Genomic DNA, 18,785 nt, shown 5'->3' with positions numbered 1-18,785 from the left:
CAGAAGCCTGATAACAGAGAGGGAGATGCTGAGGAACAGTCTCGACCTGAAACGTCATCCATTCCTTTTATTCAGAGATGCTGCCTGTTCTGCTGAGTTACTCCAGCATTTTGGTGTCTATTTTCGGAAGATGCTATTCCTGATTCTAGTGGTGTGTACTTTCAAGCTTATGTGGCATAACCAGAAAGAAGGCTTAATTCTACTCCTTTCAGTTATGAACTTATAACAGCGTGTGATCTTCTGGTGCTGCAGGAAATGTGCTGGTGGTAGTTTGGAAATTACTTCTTCAAACTACCACCAGTTGCAAACCCCAGCGACAGAATATGCGTCTGATGTTTGCTGACTACAGCATACAGCTCCTCCAGTACTATTTGTTTTATGGTCTTCATTATTGAATCAGTTCTGGCAGTGTGATGCAGGGTCTTGTCCCGAAACGTCACCCATTCCTTCTCTCCAGAGATGCTGTCCGACCTGCTGAGTTACTCCAGACTTTTGTGTCTATCTTCGGTTTAAACCAGCATCTGCAGTTCCTTCTTACACATGGCCCTAATAAGTGTAAGTGAAAATGGGCCTGAGACTTCTAGTTAGATATCAGGTGGCCAATGAAATATTATTTAAATAAAAATCCACATGTTATTTTTTATGGTACACTGGATATTTTGTATCAATATTTCCTTTTGGCAGCTAATCTCATCATGTGATTGTGAAATTAAAAGTTCAGCAAAGACGTATTTTTTCACTCAGCGTGCTTTGTTAAGCTTCAGTCTGTCATTTTAAATCTCAATGAATTAAGCAGCAACAAAGAATATCTTTCTTCCCACCATGTCGTTTGTTGAATATTATAAACCAGTCTAGCAACAAAAAGTAAGTTAATTATATTTATGAAATGACAGCCATCACTACAATTAAGATGTTTGTTCACACACTAAGCTTCAGTACTGTGTGAGGCAAACTGCCAAATGGTAAAATTCGATAGGCAACAAAGTATTTTTGTTTACCATAATTTATGATTCTTAGTAAACTTCATAAATAAAGTAAATGACTTTCTAAATATAATTCCACTTGATCAATGATGAATGCACCACTAGACTAAGTGGGACCCGTTGGGTCACATGTGCAAACGGGAGGGCTGGTCCCCCGACGCAATATTCCACTTCTCCACCAATTCCAATATTGGTGGCCAGTGGGGGGGGGGGCTTTCTGGAGTACTGGTATGGGTTCTTGGGGTGGCAGTTCAGTCCCTCAAGCCTGATGTGCTGGTGGGCTGGCAGTTGACTCATGACTATTCCTTGAAATTCCATTTCAAGCTGGGTGCAAGTCCACCAAATTCAAATCTATGTTCCTACCATTTCAAGCAGGGTGCAAGGCCACCAAATTCAAGTGCAGTTTCTTACCACTATGAACAGGGTGCAAGGCCACCAAATTCAAGTGCAGTTTCCAACCACTTCAAGCAGGGTGCAAGGCTACCGAATTCAAGTGCAGTTTCATACCACTTGAAGCTGGATCCAAGGCCACCAAATACAAGTGCAGTTTCATACCACTTTCAGCAGGGTGCAAGGCAACCAAATTCAGTTCCGTTTCATTCCACTTCAAGCAGGGTCCAAGGCCACCAAATTCAAATGCAACTTCATACCATTTCATGCAGGGTGAAACCACCATAAAACCACACAAAACACCAAACTCACAGTTCAGTAGACATTCAGTGTGTTCAGTTGATTCACAGCTCAGACAGAGTCATGACCTCTCCCTCCCCCATCATGCAGAGACCGAGCCACACCCACACTTCCAGGTATTATAACCCCTCCACCTCCCACCAGAAAAGATGTGGCTTTCAGGCCGTGATTGACACAAGAGAGATTCTCAACATTTTTTAAACACTAATTACACTTTTAATTTTCATTGATGGGAAGAATTCTCTGCACATGCTCAGCGGAGGGGGGACTGAGTAAGATGGCCAAAAATCACAGCCGTAAGTGTAGCACTTTATCTAAAATCAATATACAGTGCAAAAAGGAAGTAAGTGCATTTGCAGTAGTGCCTTTTAACTTCAAGCCAAAGCACCCAAGCCGCCATTTGCAGTGAGTAGTGCCTTTCAACTTCAAGCCAAAGCACCCACGCCACCATTTGCAGTAAGTAGTGCATTTCAACTTCAAGCCAAAGCACCAATGCCACCATTTGCAATAAGTAGTGCCTTTCAGCTTCAAGCAAAGCGACCAAGCCATCATTTGCAGCTAGTGACTTTCAACTTCAAGCCAAAGCACCCAAGCCACCATTTGCAGTAAGTAGTGCCTTTCAACCTCATGCCACCATTTGCAGTAAGTAGTGCCTTTCAACTTCAAGCCAAAGCACCCGCCACCATTTGCAGTAAGTCGTGCCTTTCAACTTCAAGCCAAAGCACCCAAGCCACCATTTGCAGTAAGTAGTGCCTATCAACTTCATGCCACCATTTGCAGTAAGTAGTGCCTTTCAACTTCAATCCAAAGCACCCAAGCCACCATTTGCAGTAAATAGTGCCTTTCAACTTCAAGCCAAAGCACCCAAGCCACCATGTGCAGTAAGTAGTGCCTTTCAACTTCAAGCCACCATTTGCAGTAAGTAGTGCCTTTCAACTTCAGACCAAACCTCCCAAGACACCATTTGCAGTAAGTACTGCCTTTCAACTATAAACCAAAGCTCCCAAGCCACCATTTGCAGTAAGTAGTGCCTTTCAACTTCATCAAAGCACCCCAGCCACCATTTGCAGTAAGTAGTGCCTTTCAACTTCAAGCCAAAGCACCCAAACAACCAATCGCAGGCAGTGCATTTTTACTTCAAACAAACCATATTTTCATTTTCAAGCCACATTAAGGGTACTCACAGTTGTGTAGACATTTGTTTGGTGTTAGTCAGAGCTCAGAAAGACGTGACCCTTGCCTTCATCCATCTTGCAGACTGAGTGAGGCACACCACTTCCTGGTTTTATAGTCCCTCCCCCTCCCTCCAGCTTGGGAGCTTTGGCTTGAAGTTGAAAGGCACTACTTACTGCAAATGGTGGCTTGGGTGTGTTGGCTTGAAGTTGAAAGGCACTACTTACTGCAAATGGTGGCTTGGGTGCTTTGGCTTGAAGTTGAAAGGCAGTACTTACTGCAAATGGTGGCATGCAGTTGAAAGGCACTACTTACTGCAAATGGTGGCGTGGGTGCTTTGGCTTAAAGTTGAAAGGCACTACTTACTGCAAATGGTGGCTTGGGTGCTTTGACTTGAAGTTGAAAGGAACTACTTACTGCAAATTGTGGCTTGGGTGCTTTGGCTTGAAGTTGAAAGTCACTATTTACTGCAAATGGTGGCATGCTTTGGCTTGAAGTTCAAAGGCACTACTTACTGCAAATGTTGGCTTGGGTGCTTTGGCTTGAAGTTGAAAGTCACAACTTACTGCAAATGGCGGCTTGGGTGCTTTGGCTTGAAGTTAAAAGGCACTACTGCAAATGCACTTACTTCCTGTTTGCACTGTATATTGATTTAAGATAAAATGCTACCACTTACGGCTGTGATTTTTGGCCATCTTACTCAGCCCCCCCCCCCCCCCCTCTGCTGAGCAGGTGCAGAGAATTCTTCCCATCAATGAAAAATAAAAGTGTTATTAGTGTTTAAATGTTGAGAATCTCTCTCCTGTCAATCACGCCCTGAAAGCCACACCTTTTCCGGTGGGAGGGGGAGGACTTATAAAACCCGGAAGTGTGGGTGTGGCTCAGTCTCTGCATGATGGGGGAGGGAGAGGACATGACTCTGTCTGAGCTGTGAATCAACTGAACACACTGAATATCTACTGAACTGTGAGTTTGGTGTTTTGTGTGGTTTTATGGTGGTTTCACCCTGCATGAAATGGTATGAAGCTGCATTTGAATTTGGTGGCCTTCGACCCTGCTGAAAGTGGTATGAAACTGCATTTGAATTTGGTGGCCATGGATCCAGCTTGAAGTGGTATGAAACTGCACTTGAATTCGGTGGCCTTGCACCCTGCTCATAGTAGTAAGAAACTGCACTTGAATTTGGTGGCCTTGCACCCTGCTGCAAATGATAGGAACGGATTTGAATTTGGTGGCTTTGCACCCTGCTTGAAATGGAATTTCAAGGAATAGTCATGAGTCAACTGCCAGCCCACCAGCCGTGAGTGTGCTGCCAGCAGATAGGCTTGAGGGACTGAGCTGCCACCCCAAGAACCCATACCAGCACTCCAGAAAGCCCCCCCACTGGCCACCAATATTGGAATTGGTGGAGAGGTGGAATATTGCGTCGGGGGACCAACCCTCCTGTGTGAACATGGGACCCAACGGGTCCCACTTAGTCTAGTATATTACTAAAAGTCTGATCTTGACCACTTCCTGGTGTTCTGTACAGTGATTTTAGAAAAAACGCTGCTACTTACGGCTGTGATTTTTGGCCATCTTACTCAAGAGCCCCCTCTGCTGTGCAGGACAAGAGGATTTTTCCTATCGATGAAAAATCGATGAGTTATTAGTGTTTAAAAAATGCTGAGATTCTCTCCTGAAGGCCACGTCCCTTCCGGGAGGACTATAAAACTTGCAAGTGTTGAGTGTCTCAGTCAGTTTCTGCAAGATGGTGGAGCGAGAGGGTCACGTCTCTCAGCCTGAGCTGTGAATAACACTGAACAGTTTTCTACTAAATTGTGAGTGCGGTTTTACTGACCTTGAGTGCCCTTTATGTGGTTTGAAAATGAAAATCGGGTTGGTTCGAAATAAAGCATAGCAAATGGTTATTGGTGGTGGTTGGTTCGAAATAAAGCACAGCAAGTGGTTGGTTGTTGGTGGTGGTTGGTTCGAAATAAAGCACAGCAAGTGGTTGGTGTTGGTGGTTGGTTCGAAATGGCAAATGATTAAAAGTCTAAACTTGACAACTTCCTGTTTGCACTGTATATTGATTTTAGATAAAACACTACCACTTACAGCTGTGATTTTTGGCCATCTTACTCAGACCCCCTCTGCTCATCAGGTGCAGAGGATTCTTCCCATCAATGAAAAATAAAAGTGTTATTGTTTAAAAAATGTTGAGAATCTATCTCCTGTCAATCACGTCATGAAGGCCACGCCCATTCTGGCGGGAGGGGGAGGGATTATAAAACCCGGAAGTGTGGGTGTGGCTCAGTCTCTGAAAGAGTGGGGGAGTGAGAGGTCACGACTCTGTCTGAGCTGTGAATCAACTGAACACACTGAACGTCTGCTGAACTGTGAGTGTGGTGTTTTGTGGTGTTTTGTATGGTTTTATGATTTTCTGTCGGTGACATGACTTCAGAATTAAGGGACAGAAGTTTAAGGGTAACATGAGGGGGAACTTCTTTACTCAGAGAGTGGTAGTGGTGTGGAATGAGCTTCCAGTGGAAGTGGTGGCGGCAGGTTCATTGGTATCATTTAAAAATAAATTGGATAGGCATATGGATGAGAAGAGAATCGAGGGTTATGGTATGAGTGCAGGCAGGTGGGACTAAGGGAAAAAAAGTTGTTCGGCACGGACTTGTAGGGCCGAGGTGGCCTGTTTCCGTGCTGTAATTGTTATATGGTTATATGGTATCACCCTTGATGAAATGGTAAGAAACTGCATTTGAATATGGTGGCCTTGCACCCTGCATGATATGGTAGGAAACTGCACTTGAATTCGGTGGCCTTGAACCCTGCTTGAAATGGTAGGAAACTGCACTTGAATTTGGTGGCCTTGCACCCTGCTCGAAGTGGTAAGAAACTGCACTTGAATTTGGTGGCCTTGCACCCTGCTTGAAATGGTAGGAAAATGGATTTGAATTTGGTGGCCTTGCACCCTGCTTGAAATGGAATTTCAAGGAATAGCCATGAGTCAACTGCCAGCCCACCAGCCGTGAGTGAGCTACCAGCACATCAGGCTTGAGGGACTGAGCTGCCACCCCAAGAACCCATACCAGCGCTCCAGAAAGCCCCCGCACTGGCCACCAAATATGGAGAGGTGGAATATTGCGTCAGGGGACCAGCCCTCCTGTGTGAACATGGGACCCAACGGGTCCCACTTAGTCTAGTATATATATATATATATGAGCTCCCTAGTTTGTACTTGAAAAGACAAGTGTATCAACTACCATTTTGATCTCACACTTGACATCCAACCAAACACCAGAGAATCCCAATGCCACCAACTAGAAATGCCGTAAGTTATTCTACATCTAGCAACATTATCAATGCAATTGTCATCTAACTATTCATCCAAAAATTGGAGCTCCATGTCTCTGGTCATCATTCTAACCTATCTATCACAATCTTAGTTTATATAGATTAAATTAATATATAAAGATTGCAGTATTCAAACTTCAGATTCAAACGATCACAATGACTTTCCAGGATTTTGCAACAACTTTACCTAAGCTTTGATAAAGTAGGAGCAACTAGGAGAAATTATCACACAACACATGATCTAAAAAGTTTGTACTCACATTCCACTGCTGATGAGTTGACCATAGGTACATAATATCATTTGAAAAGGCTTACCTTTCACACTCCAGTATTGGTAATTGAGCACTAAATAAAATGTATGGGGAAAAAAAAGTTCACATCACAATGTGTTTATGAAAATGCATAATGTGCAGTGAAGCAAATCTAAAGTTGAAAGTGATTTAGATTAATTAATTGCCTCTTCAATTATTAAATACGCTTACTTTTCTTTGGAAGAAGGTATGCTGAATATATAAAGGGAAGTGCATGTCTAAGAGATGAAAATGAGAGAAAACTTACTGTAAAAAATTGCAATGTTTCGGGTTACCTCATGTTTCATCCTCTCCTGGGTTAGCATATCAGACTGTCACGGTACAGTGGAGCTAAACTTCTGGATATAGAACATTGGTTCCTTGCATGAATGTAAAAGACTGTTCGCATTAACAATATTAGTTTTAATTCGTTGTTTCACATAAAAGTCATCATGATGACAAAACTTAAACTTGTTTAATGTTAATTATTTTTATGGTTTAGCTTTTAATTTGTAGAGTGGGTTTCTGTAAAATAGTAAAAGGACAAATTTATGTTTTAAATCATTATGGAACTGCCAGCTTATCTTAATTAGATTGCGATTGATTGCATCTCTATTTGCATGTTCAGTTCTATCAAATTTGTTCTGTTAGGCAATTAAATGTTGGCACTATTAAGGCACAATCAAGAATCAAGAGTGTGTTGTTTGTCAAATGTTCCAGATATGATATACAACTATAAAATGATTACTTGCTGCAGATTTACAGGCACATTAATGCACCAGCAACAACAACAATAAATACATAATAAATGAAGTTATTTTTAGTAACTTATACAATGATAGTGCAACAACCAATTATATAGTCCAAGCATAATGATTCTGGATTAAATTTGAATTTATCGCCTTTTTTTGACAATAATCAGGGTCACGGCATCTCCAAGGTTCCCTACCTAGCAAACACAATCCTTCCCAGATGTGGGAGAGAAGATTGTGAGTATGTGACTGACATCCCTCTCCACCAATTTTCAGAAAATCAGCAGGGATTCTGTCTGTCCCCGTGGGCCTGTTGTTTTGCATTTGGCTTGTAGCCTTTTTGACTTTTCATCGGTCATGTGTGCTGTTGTTTCTTATTTGGCTTTTAGTATTTTATACTTTTGATCGGTCATGGGTGCTGTTGTTTCTCATTTGGCTTGCAGCCATTTTGACTGTCCCTCGGTCATGGGTGATTTTGAGGTTGGACTGGATAGCCAGGTACGTGATGGCATTAAGGCCACTCATATCAACGTCAGAATCGCAACTGTGAAGCTTTTCAAAGTGTTTTCATTCTTTCATATGCTTGCCTCCATTCAGGGCTATTGCAGGGTGTTTGGGCCTCAGACGGCTTTGATAGTGCTGAAGGTCTCGCATGTTATGGCAATGTGCTGGGTCTCCTGAACTCTTTCCACTCACCATTGATTCTTTGCGTCACATAATGTTCCGTTGAGCTGACATCTTCAGGAGCCAATACAATTGTTTCTTATCCATGAACATCCAATCCTGGAGCATTTAGCATTTTCAGACAATTAGCTTCTGGGCCTCTAAGTTAATCCCAGCAAAATTATCCAAGTGTTTTCTTGTAAAGAAGCTAAAAGTCTATTCATGAATGCTAATCATGGTAAGCTTCAGGACAGTCCAGATGCTGTGGTTTCTGTTGGTTGGAGGTTGTTGTTTCCTCTGAAGAAAGCTATCATTATGGATTATGGATTCTTTGATGCCTTTAACTTTGACCTTTATGAAGCAGTATTTTTGTTGTAACTGTTACTTAGAGGCAGAATTGTCGAGTGGTTGGTCAATCAGCCTTTTTTTAAATGTCATGGTATCCTTGTGGTCTCTTACTCCAAGAATGATATAATCAGGATTAAGGTCTTGTGCCTGTCTCTCTAACTTAACGGTGGCACAGTGGTAGACTTGGAGCCTTACAGTGCAATAGACCCGGTTTCAATCCTGACCATGGGTGCGGAGTTTGTACGTTCTCCCCTTCACATGCGTGGGTTTTCTCTGGGTGCTCTGGATTCCTCCCATACTCCATAGACATACAGATTTGTAGGCTAATTGGCTTAGTAAAATTGTAAATTGTCCCTAGTGTGTGTAAAATAGTGTAATGTACGGGGTGATCACTGGTCGGCGTGGACTCGGTGGATAGAAGGGCCTGTTTCTGTGCTGTATCCCTAAATTAAACTAAACTAAACTGAACTAAACTAAACTAAATTAAACTGTATTAAACAACAGTGTGATTACAAGACAGTGCTCCTTGCACTTTATTAGGAGGCACCCTATGGCATTAGTTTTCTTTACTCCCTCCTTGCCAATCACGTCATGTGTTGTCTTTCTGACCCTGGCATTGGAGCTGCCCAAGACATTGGGTTGTCGCTCTTTGGGATCTAGGCCAGATTTCTTTCAAGTTTGGAGTAGAAGTCCTCATTGGCCACATCTGTAGATAAGGCAGATCTGCTGATGATGTTAGACTGGTGGTACAAGATTACAAGGAGGCACCAATTTTCTAGCAGCATCCAGAGATTTTCTCACTGAGATAGCAGATTAACCTATCCCCTAAAAGGTTTTTTTTTTGTGTGTTGTTTTATTGTGCAGAAGAAAGTAAATTAACAACTTAATCTTTGAGTTTGATACTTTCTGCCCATTATGTCTGACTTAGAATGTAAATATGTCTGAGTTACTGGGCTATGATAGCAGAGTCATTTACTCTGAGTTTGTCCATCAGAGTCCTGATGTTCCAAATTGTGAGTTCCTCTGTCCATGGCAGAAACCGGGAACAAGACTATGCTGTATGAGCGTTAATATTCACCCTCTGGTGACACACATGTAAGCTCCTAACAGCATGCACGCTATCATGTATTTACATGGATGCACTCAAGCACGGTTGCCCTTGCCCACTGTCTCTTTGCTTCTGCCCACCTCACCATTAACTCCCTCCTGCCATCAATCCTCCCTATTCATGATTATTTAAGTCTGGGAAATGGGCAAAATGTATCTGAGAGGATGGGCAAGAGTATGACCAATGGCTTTGAATTATACCTGTGGACTCAAGACCATACTTTAGTAACCCAGCTCGGATTCCTACCGAGAAAATGTAACACTCAACAATCTATGGGTTTGATAATAATTTGATCATGCAATAGCAGGTGAACCCTTTATTTACATATGTACACATAAATTAAAAAAAGTGTACGTTCAAAAACCAAGTGTTGAAGAAATATGGCAGATCAGGCAGTATCTGTGGAGGCAAAGGGGTAGAAGATGTTTTGGATCGAGACCCTGCATCAGGACATGGTTCTGATAGAAACATAGAAAACAGGTGCAGGAGTAGGCCATTCGGCCCTTCGAGCCTGCACCGCCATTCAATATGATCATGGCTGATCATCCAGCTCAGTATCCTTTACCTGCCTTCTCTCCATACCCCCTGATCCCCCTAGCCACAAGGGCCAAATCTAACTCCCTCTTAAATATAGCCAATGAACTGGCCTTAACTACCCTCTGTGGCAGAGAGTTCAAGAGATTCACCACTCTCTGTGTGAAAAATGTTTTTCTCATCTCGGTCCTAAAGGATTTCCCCCTTATCCTTAAGCTGTGACCCCTTGTCCTGGACTTCCCCAACATCGGGAACAATCTTCCTGCATCTAGCCTGTCCAATTTTGTAAGTTTCTATAAGATCCCCCCTTTTTAGGTTGATGTAGGGCATCAACCTAAAAAGACGACCTTCTCTTTAGCTTCACCAATGCTGTCTGGCCTGCTGAGTTCCAGCAGCTTGTTTTGTTTTGCTGTAAATTTCAGCATTTGTTGGCTCCTGTGTCTCTGTAAGTACAAGTTGTTATTCTGCTTCAACTAGTCATTTAAATAAGTCTCTAATGTTCATTTGTAATTTGCTTTATGTCATAAAATTAATATAATGGTAAAAAATAAATAAAAGTCATGATCTATGGTGCTCAGGAGAAATAAAATGCTAAAAGATTCTGTATAGCTTTTACATGGATCTTTACATAGATGAGTGATGCAAATAATTACTCTATATTGCAATAACAGAAGATGGGAATACCGATATGAAATAAAGTAGGAGATATAGGGCATAAAGAGCACTTGGGAGTGGCACAGTGACACAGCTGATAGAGCTACTACCTCACAGTGCCAGAGACTGGGGTTCATTCCAAACCTTGGGTGTTATGAAGTTTGTGTGGAGTTTGCATGTTCTCCTGGTGACCGTGTGCATTTCCCCCCAGGTGCTCTGGTTTCCTTTCACATCCCAAAGATATGCAGATTGATCAGTTAATTGTAGTCTGTAAATTGCCCCTAATGCGTAAGGAGTGGATGAGAAAGTGGGATAACATAGAACAAGTGTGAATGTGTGATTAATGGTCAGCGTGGACTTGCTGGGCAAAGGTCTGTTTCCATGTTGTATTGCTGAACTGAACTAAACACTTGGCAAAACTGATCAGATATCGCACAGAGCCAACAGAAACACTGTCATCGCTTGCTTCTGCTTCAGCATTTTGTGATTAAACCCTGTTCTAAAGAAAGTATTTTGCGATTGAAGAAGTACAGTTGTCAAAAGTGAAAAACATTTCTGGAATTAATTTGGTGAAGACATTATGTTCAGACATAATCATTGCTTACCTTTATTTCCCTTTAATTCACTTAATTTAGTTTCAAGTATTGGCTTCACCAAAACAGAAATAGCAAATGAAGGGACAATTATGTTTTCATCATGATTTAATAACTAAACACAAGTATAATTTGTAGACCATTTTTGTCTTTACAAGTCAATAGAGATAACCATGGCTCTGTTTTCTTAAAGAAATACAAATGAGCAAAGATTCATAACGTTGCTATTATTATTGATTTAGAGGAAGGTAAAAGCTGTTCTACAGTGTTAATAAGAGTTTGGGGCTAGAGTAAATTCACATAGAGTGCAGATATGTCAACATGGGAGAGAGCTGTAATGAAAGAGCTGCATGAACATTTAAAAAAAATGGCAAATTCCTCCTTTAGAAAAGTAGAAATTAATGATATGACCATACACAATTAAAAAATGATGGAGCTACAGCTTGAATGCTTTTTTCCCCCCTTGATCTTTCGTGTATAATGAAGGAACTTCAAAGCAGCTGAGAAACATTTATGAATATGGAATTAAAGACCGCATAGTATGAGTACAAGCCTATGTTAACAAGCTCGTTGGAGAGCAGAACTAAAGGATCGTGAACTTCTGAAATCTTAATGCATGGACCGCTTAGAGCGATCAGATACCAGAATAGTGAAATGTCGGGTTGGCATTTGACATTTTGTGGGTTGGGCAAATTTGGAGTTATGGTTAGATGAACAGTTGGAAATAAAATATCATATTCATCTGTTATTTGGCTTCTCTTGGATGTGCATGAACAAATTAACAATTTCATAACCCAATCACTGCTTCACTATGAGATTGCAAACCATTTTCAGATTGCACAGAATTTTCAAATTTCTTGTGTTCCCCTGCCTGAATTGTTGAATATCCTCTGGACCTTTCAATGGATACAATTAAAATCTTTAGTCTTGCTTTCTCCAGTGATATTGCTTCTATAATTCCATTACAAGGACACTACAAATATAATAACAACCACCGTAGACATGGAGTCATTCCACCAAATGTTTTTAATCAGATTGCTTGATAATTTACGTATCAATCTTGGCTAAGCAATTTCAGCTTCTGGTCAGCTGAATATCACAGGATCAAGATATTGTCCATATAATTGGAAACCTATTTTTCATTATTTGAAGCAATACCTTTCAGATGAGTTATGTAATGGAGAGTCAGTTAGCCCTCTTGGGAGTTTGTATAAGATCAATGATGCACGCTGCTAGTTTGCAAAAATGCTAGTTTGTAAAAGATGGCTAGTTTGCAAAATGCTAGTTAGTAAAAGATCCCATGATGCTAGTTGAAATGCCATTTAGGCATTTTGTATATTGTGAGAGAAAATTGGGTATAAAAGTACGAATACCTTGCTGAGATGGTGCAAGGTGTACATGAGATGATGCACAATATATGCCATGGTGTAATTGTAATGTAAATTCACTCCTGATCGATTCTACCCAGAGGAATTGAGCATCAAGCAGGTAAAATGGAAGGGTGTGTAGGAAGGAAATGGAGATGCTGGTTTAAACCGAAGAAAGACACAAAATGCTGGAGTAACTCAGCGGGACATGCAGCATCTCTGGAGAGAAGGAATGCAGCATCTCTGGCGAGAAGGAATAGGTGACGTTTTTGGTCATGAACCTTCTTCAGGCTTGAGGTACTCCAGCAATTTGTGTCTATCTTAGGTAAAATGGCTGTCCTAGCAGAGCCTTTTTAAAAGAATTTTCTTGATGTTAAAGGAACATAATTGTAACATAAAAATTCGCCTACAAGATTGATGGGATTAATATCATGGTTTCTCTGAAAAATTGCGAGTAAAGTGACAAACTAAACCCCTGCCAAAGGTGCCACCTGAACAAATGAGATAAAGTACTTGACGCTAATCCAAAGGCAAATGAAGGAGTGACCTTCATTTCTCCTCACGATGGAAAAATCCTTGTCAAGAAGTGTGGCACATAGTGCAAAGGACAATGAAAAATCATTTCATATTACCTTTTATTTAAGCATCAGCCTATAATCTGTGGTGTTAATAATCTTCTTGGAATTATCCCCAGAGGTTCATTGCATAATGTTCCACTGCTGAATGATCTTCCTACCATTAGTCCTTTACTCCACGCAGCATGCAACCTTTGCATGTTAAATACGGTACGATACAATACAATGGCACTTTATTGATCACAGGAGGGAAAGATCTGCCAACAGTCATACAGCACAAAATACATGAAACATGGAATTAAAGTGACAAGTGGAAATGATTGGGGATGTGCAAAGATTGGGGGAGGGGAGAGAGGTCAGTCTACCCCATGACAGAAGGGTGAGGGGGGAGGAAATAGTAGAACAAGCAGATTCCTTGTTATCCAATTAGTTGATTCGTGAGAATCTTCTTTCGATCTGAGTGATTTACTTTTAGATTTTGCTGGGTTAAATGACTACTGCAAATTGCCCCTGGCATTAGTGGGTGGCAGGAGAATTGTGAAGAAACCTTGAGAGAGAAATAAATGAAGAAATGGGACAGAGGAATATCCTCTGAGAGCCAACATAAAAACGATCAGCTACAAAGCGCCCTTCTATGTCATAGGGAAATGTGAGAAGTTTGGGAAACTAATAAACAGAAGTTTTCAAAGGAAATGAAACATTTTTTTAAATGTCCCTTAGTTTTTATTGAGTGCGAACATTATTTTTTGAAGAGGTGGATCATTAATCCATACCTGCTATAAGAAAATGCTGCTCACTGTGGTCATGATGTTATCTGCTTGCTTTAATACTTGGATTATGGAAATGGAATTCATTTTGGTAATGGCCACACATTTCTCCAGAGTTTAACTTTCAAAGATCAAGTACATACTGAAAACATAAACGACCCAGGAGTCCCACTAGATCATTTTCCCATGCATTTGGGAGATAACATGAATTCCCACCAAATTTATCACTGCAATAACATTTCATTTGAATCCAAGTAACTGCACCAGCCTTTCATCACTTCAAAAGACAGGTATGTTTAATGACTTAGTAGGGAAGCCATTACACTCAAACAATTAAGCATTTCAATTTGTGTAGCGCCTTTCAAGGACTTCAAAGGTCTCAAGAGCTTAATCACTAATGAATTATCTATCGAAGCTTTGTTTACATCATAAAGTCAGAGCACCAAATTCAGAACACCAAATTTCTGTACTGCTAAGTCTCATGAACAAGCATTAAGATAATAAACATATAATCTATTTTAGTGATGAAACATTCTAAATCATAATTCTCACAACTAGAAAGAACTATTACCAAAAAAAAATTTACACTGTAATGAATCACATGCTGTTACAGATGAGAAATGTCCTTGCCAAAGCTGCTCAAAAATTCAACATTGGCTCATTCCTAAAGCACTAGTTGATGTATTCACTCACTGCTTTCATCTATGCAATTGGTTAATATCAGAGGATGGTGAAAGAATAGAAGAGGAAACTGCAAGTTTTTAATGGAGACAGAAAGAAAGACTCTATCCACCGAGACCACTGTGTCGCACGATGGCACAGAGGTAGAGTTGCACTGTATCTATTCTAAAATGAGTGCAGCTAAACTGGAGATAGACCAATATCCTGGCAGGTAGGTGTGCTAGTGCTACCTGGGAGGATGTACAATAAATTGGCAGGGGGACAGGATCCAATGCAGTAGTGAGGTAGATGGGAGCTGTAAGTCAGTACAGGTGAATGTCAGCAAGTTCAGTCAGCAGGAGCATGGCAGGGAGCAAGGAAAGATGGTTGGATTGAATTGCACTTATTTCAATGCTGGAGGCCTGAGAGTAAGATGAATGAACTCGGGGAGTAGATAGGTACTTGTGACTAGGATGTTATAGTCATTAAGGAAATCTGGCAAAGGGAAGGATAGGACTGACAGTTTAATGTTCCAAGGTACAAGTGCTACAGGCGAGATGGGGATGTGGGTAAAAGAGGGTGAAGAATTATTATAGCGCAAGGAACTGTAGATGATAGTTTACAAAAATACACAAAGTGCTGGAATTACTCAGCGGGTCAGCCAGCATTTTTGGAAAACACAAACAGGCAAGGTTTTGGGTCAGGTCTTCAGACTGATTGTAGTAGGGGGAGAAAGTTGGAAGAGAGGTGGGGGCAGGCAGGCACGGAATTCGCTATCAAAATATGGAGAGGACCGGGGGACAGGGGACACACACTTTTTTGGTGTCCGCGTTCGAATGAGCACACTCACACACACATGCGTGAAGCTTTGGAGGGTCAATTCAGCGCTAAATGCAGCTCAACTCTGCCTGTTCCACCGGGTTAACCTACAAGCCCTGACTGGACTGACGGAACACTAGCGCTGCTTCTCCGCGCTGGTCATATTTCCCGCAAGCCCAGGCAGATTAACCTGGCGGGACAGATTCAGATTCAAGATTCAGATTCAATTTTAATTGTCATTGTCAGTGTACAGTACAGAGACAACGAAATGCATTTAGGGACAGGCAGAGTTGAGCTGGGTTTAGAGCTGCTTCTCTGCGCTGGCTGTGGGCCTGGGGGTACAGCACCCATCTGAACTCTCTGGTCACCTGTGGGGGGGGCACTCAGGTGGGGACGGGACAGCGCCAGAGACCCAGCCGGGATCGATCCTGGCTGCGGATGAGGCGCAGGTCTGTGCCACGTCTCCCTCCTCTAATCTCCGGATTTTCCGCCCCTGGGGGCAGGACAAAACCAGACAAGTGCTAGGTAGAAAGGTGGACATCCTAAGACACATGAAGGGATGTTTATCTAATCAGACACTGTGAGAGAAGAAATTGTAAGAGTTCTGACTGAGATATATGGATCATTGTAAAACAGGGGTTTGGTGCTAGAAGAATGGAGGGTGCCTAGTGTTGTGCTTCTATTTAGGAAGGCTGCAACAAATACCTGGGAACTATGAAGAAGTGAGACTAACATCCGTGGTAGCCATGTTACTGGAGGATTCTGGATTCTGAGGGATAAAGATATCGATTTGGAAAGATGGGCATTGATTAAGGATAGTCAGCATGGTTTTATAAATGGGATATCGTGGTTCTTGAACTTGATTACGTTTATTGAAGGTGCCCAAGAAGGTTGATGAGGCCAGGACTATAGAAGTAATCTATATGGACTACAGCAAGGCCTCTGATAAAATTAGGCATGCTAAATGCATATATAATTGGCTTAATGGTAAGAAGCAGAGGTTCATGTTGGAAGTTTGTTTTTCTGACTGGGGAACTGTATCTAGTGTTATGCCTCAGGGATCAGTGCTGGGCTCATTGCCGTTTGTCATGTACATAAACAATATGGATGACATTGTACACCTCACGGTTAGTAAGTTTGCAGATGGCACTAAAATAGGTGGCATCGTAGACAGTGTGGATTAATGATCAAGAATTATATCAGGATCTTGATCAGGCGGCCAAGTGGACAGAGGACTGGCAAATGTAGTCTAAGTCAGATAACAGAGAGGTGTTGCCCTGGAAAGCTTTGTGGAGGGATTTAGAAGTAAAAGTACATAGTTTATTGAAAATGATTTTGCAAATAGAGAGGGTGGGAAAGGACACTTCTGGCAGATTGGCCCAGTCGTGCCTTGAACAGCCAGGGTATAGAATTTGGGACGTTATTTTACAGTTGTACAAGACACCAGTGATGTTGCACTAGGTGTATTGTGTTCAGTTTTGTTCACCCTGCAATAGTAAAAATGTATTAAGCTGGAAAGAGTGCAGAGGATATTTAGTTTAGTTTAGTTTAGTTTAATTTAAGTTAGTTTAGTTTAAGTTAGTTTAGTTCAGTTTCAGTTCAGTTTAGCTTAGCTTAGTTTAGTTTAGCTTAGTTTAGCTTAGTTTAGCTTAGTTTAGCTTAGTTTAGCTTAGTTTAGCTTAGTTTAGCTTAGTTTAGCTTAGCTTAGTTTAGAGATACAGTATGGAAACAGGCCCTTCAGTCCACTGGGTCTGCGCCAACCAATACTCACCTGTTCATTAGTTCTTTCCTGCAACACTAGGGACAACTTACAGAGGCCAATTAACTTCAAATCCTGAACATCTTTGGAGCAATCAGAGAAAACACTTTATGTGTTTTGCATTCACTGAGAGAACGTAGAAACTTAGAAATTTAGAAATATAGAACGTAGAACGTAGAACGTAGACAGCACCCATAGTCAGGATCCAAAGTCTTGGCAGAATTTATGAATTCGGAGCAAGGAAAGATGAGGGGTGATCTTGTAGATGTGTATAAAATCGTAAGAAGAATGGATATTGTGAACGCACAGAGTCTTTTCTGACTGGGGGTTATTGGATTCAGGAACTAAAGGGTGTAGATTTAAGGTAAGAGGAGATACTGAGGGGCAATTGCTTTCACATAAAATGTGGTGGGTATATGGAATGAGCTGCCAGCGGAATAGTTGAAGCAGGTCCAAAAACAACATTTAAAAGACATGAGACCAGGTACATGGATAGGAAAGTTTCAGGAGGATATGGGTCAAATGTAGACAAATGGGTCGAGCTTGGATGTGAAATCTTAGTTGGCAAGAATGAGTTAAGTTGAAGGGCCTTATTCCATGCTGTATCACTATGACTATAAATATCTTATTCAGAGACTGTCTGCCTTTAGAGCTGAGTTGGATATAAATAATTCAGAGAGAAATGGGTTTCAATATGCAGTTGTGGTTTTAATATTTGATGGCGATGTACTTTTCAGCCTGCAGCTGTTGACTAAAGACAGCCAGCATAAGTCTTTATCAGGAACCTGAGGGCAGAAGACTACCTGGATGATTTGCAATTAATCATCAGGCTGGGTTCTGCCAGCATCACTCAACCCTAGACTCCTTGTCTGTCCCGTTCCGAGCACAGTCATGACTAACACAAAGGAAAATAGTGTGATTATCAGAAGTCAATCAACTCAGCTCCTGCTCATTATTGCAAAATATTGCCACAGTGCAAAATCATATTTCATATTTCTTGTTTTCTTATCACATCAGAAGCCATTCAGGCCATCAAGTCTGTGCCAGCTCTCAGAGAGTAAACCCATTCAACCTTATTCCACCACATTTCCCTGTAAGCTATTTTCTCGTCCATGCCCAATTACACCGGCTATTTCTCCTACAACCCATCTACACCAGGTAAATTGAGAATAGCCAAATAACTCAGCAATTGACACATCATTTGGATGTGGGAGGAAATCGGAGCACCCAGGGGAAAACCCCCATTCTCACTGAGAGAATATGCAAACTCCTCAACAACACCAAAAGGCAGAACAAAACCACACTCGCTAGAGCAACACTACTCTGTTGGCAAGCCCCAACCACCAATGTTTCATCATCAACCATGCCTGTACCATGAAGACAAAAAGGAGAATGGTTGCTGATGACCGCCCTGATCCATTCTCAACCCAGTTGGTAATAAAGCAGTCCAAGCCCAAATGCAGCAAGACCGGGATAGCATTTAGCCTTTGGCTAATAATTGCAACCAATATTTGTTACACATAAGTGCCAGGCATGACTTTCTCCATCAGGGGAAAGTCTAATGGTGTTCCATTGACATTCAATGGCTGTGCCAGCATCAAATCCCCCACCACCGGGACACCATCATGGAGCGGGCGATGCCCTACCCGGGCCGCCGTGTGGTAAGCTCCAGAGTGCTGTGACCGCCGACTGCAACATCTGAGGA

Source organism: Leucoraja erinacea, chromosome 1, assembly GCF_028641065.1.
Source record: "Leucoraja erinacea ecotype New England chromosome 1, Leri_hhj_1, whole genome shotgun sequence".
Lineage (NCBI taxonomy): Eukaryota > Metazoa > Chordata > Chondrichthyes > Rajiformes > Rajidae > Leucoraja > Leucoraja erinaceus.
The sequence above is the reverse complement of the archived record's forward strand: the minus strand, read 5'-3'. Positions refer to the sequence as shown.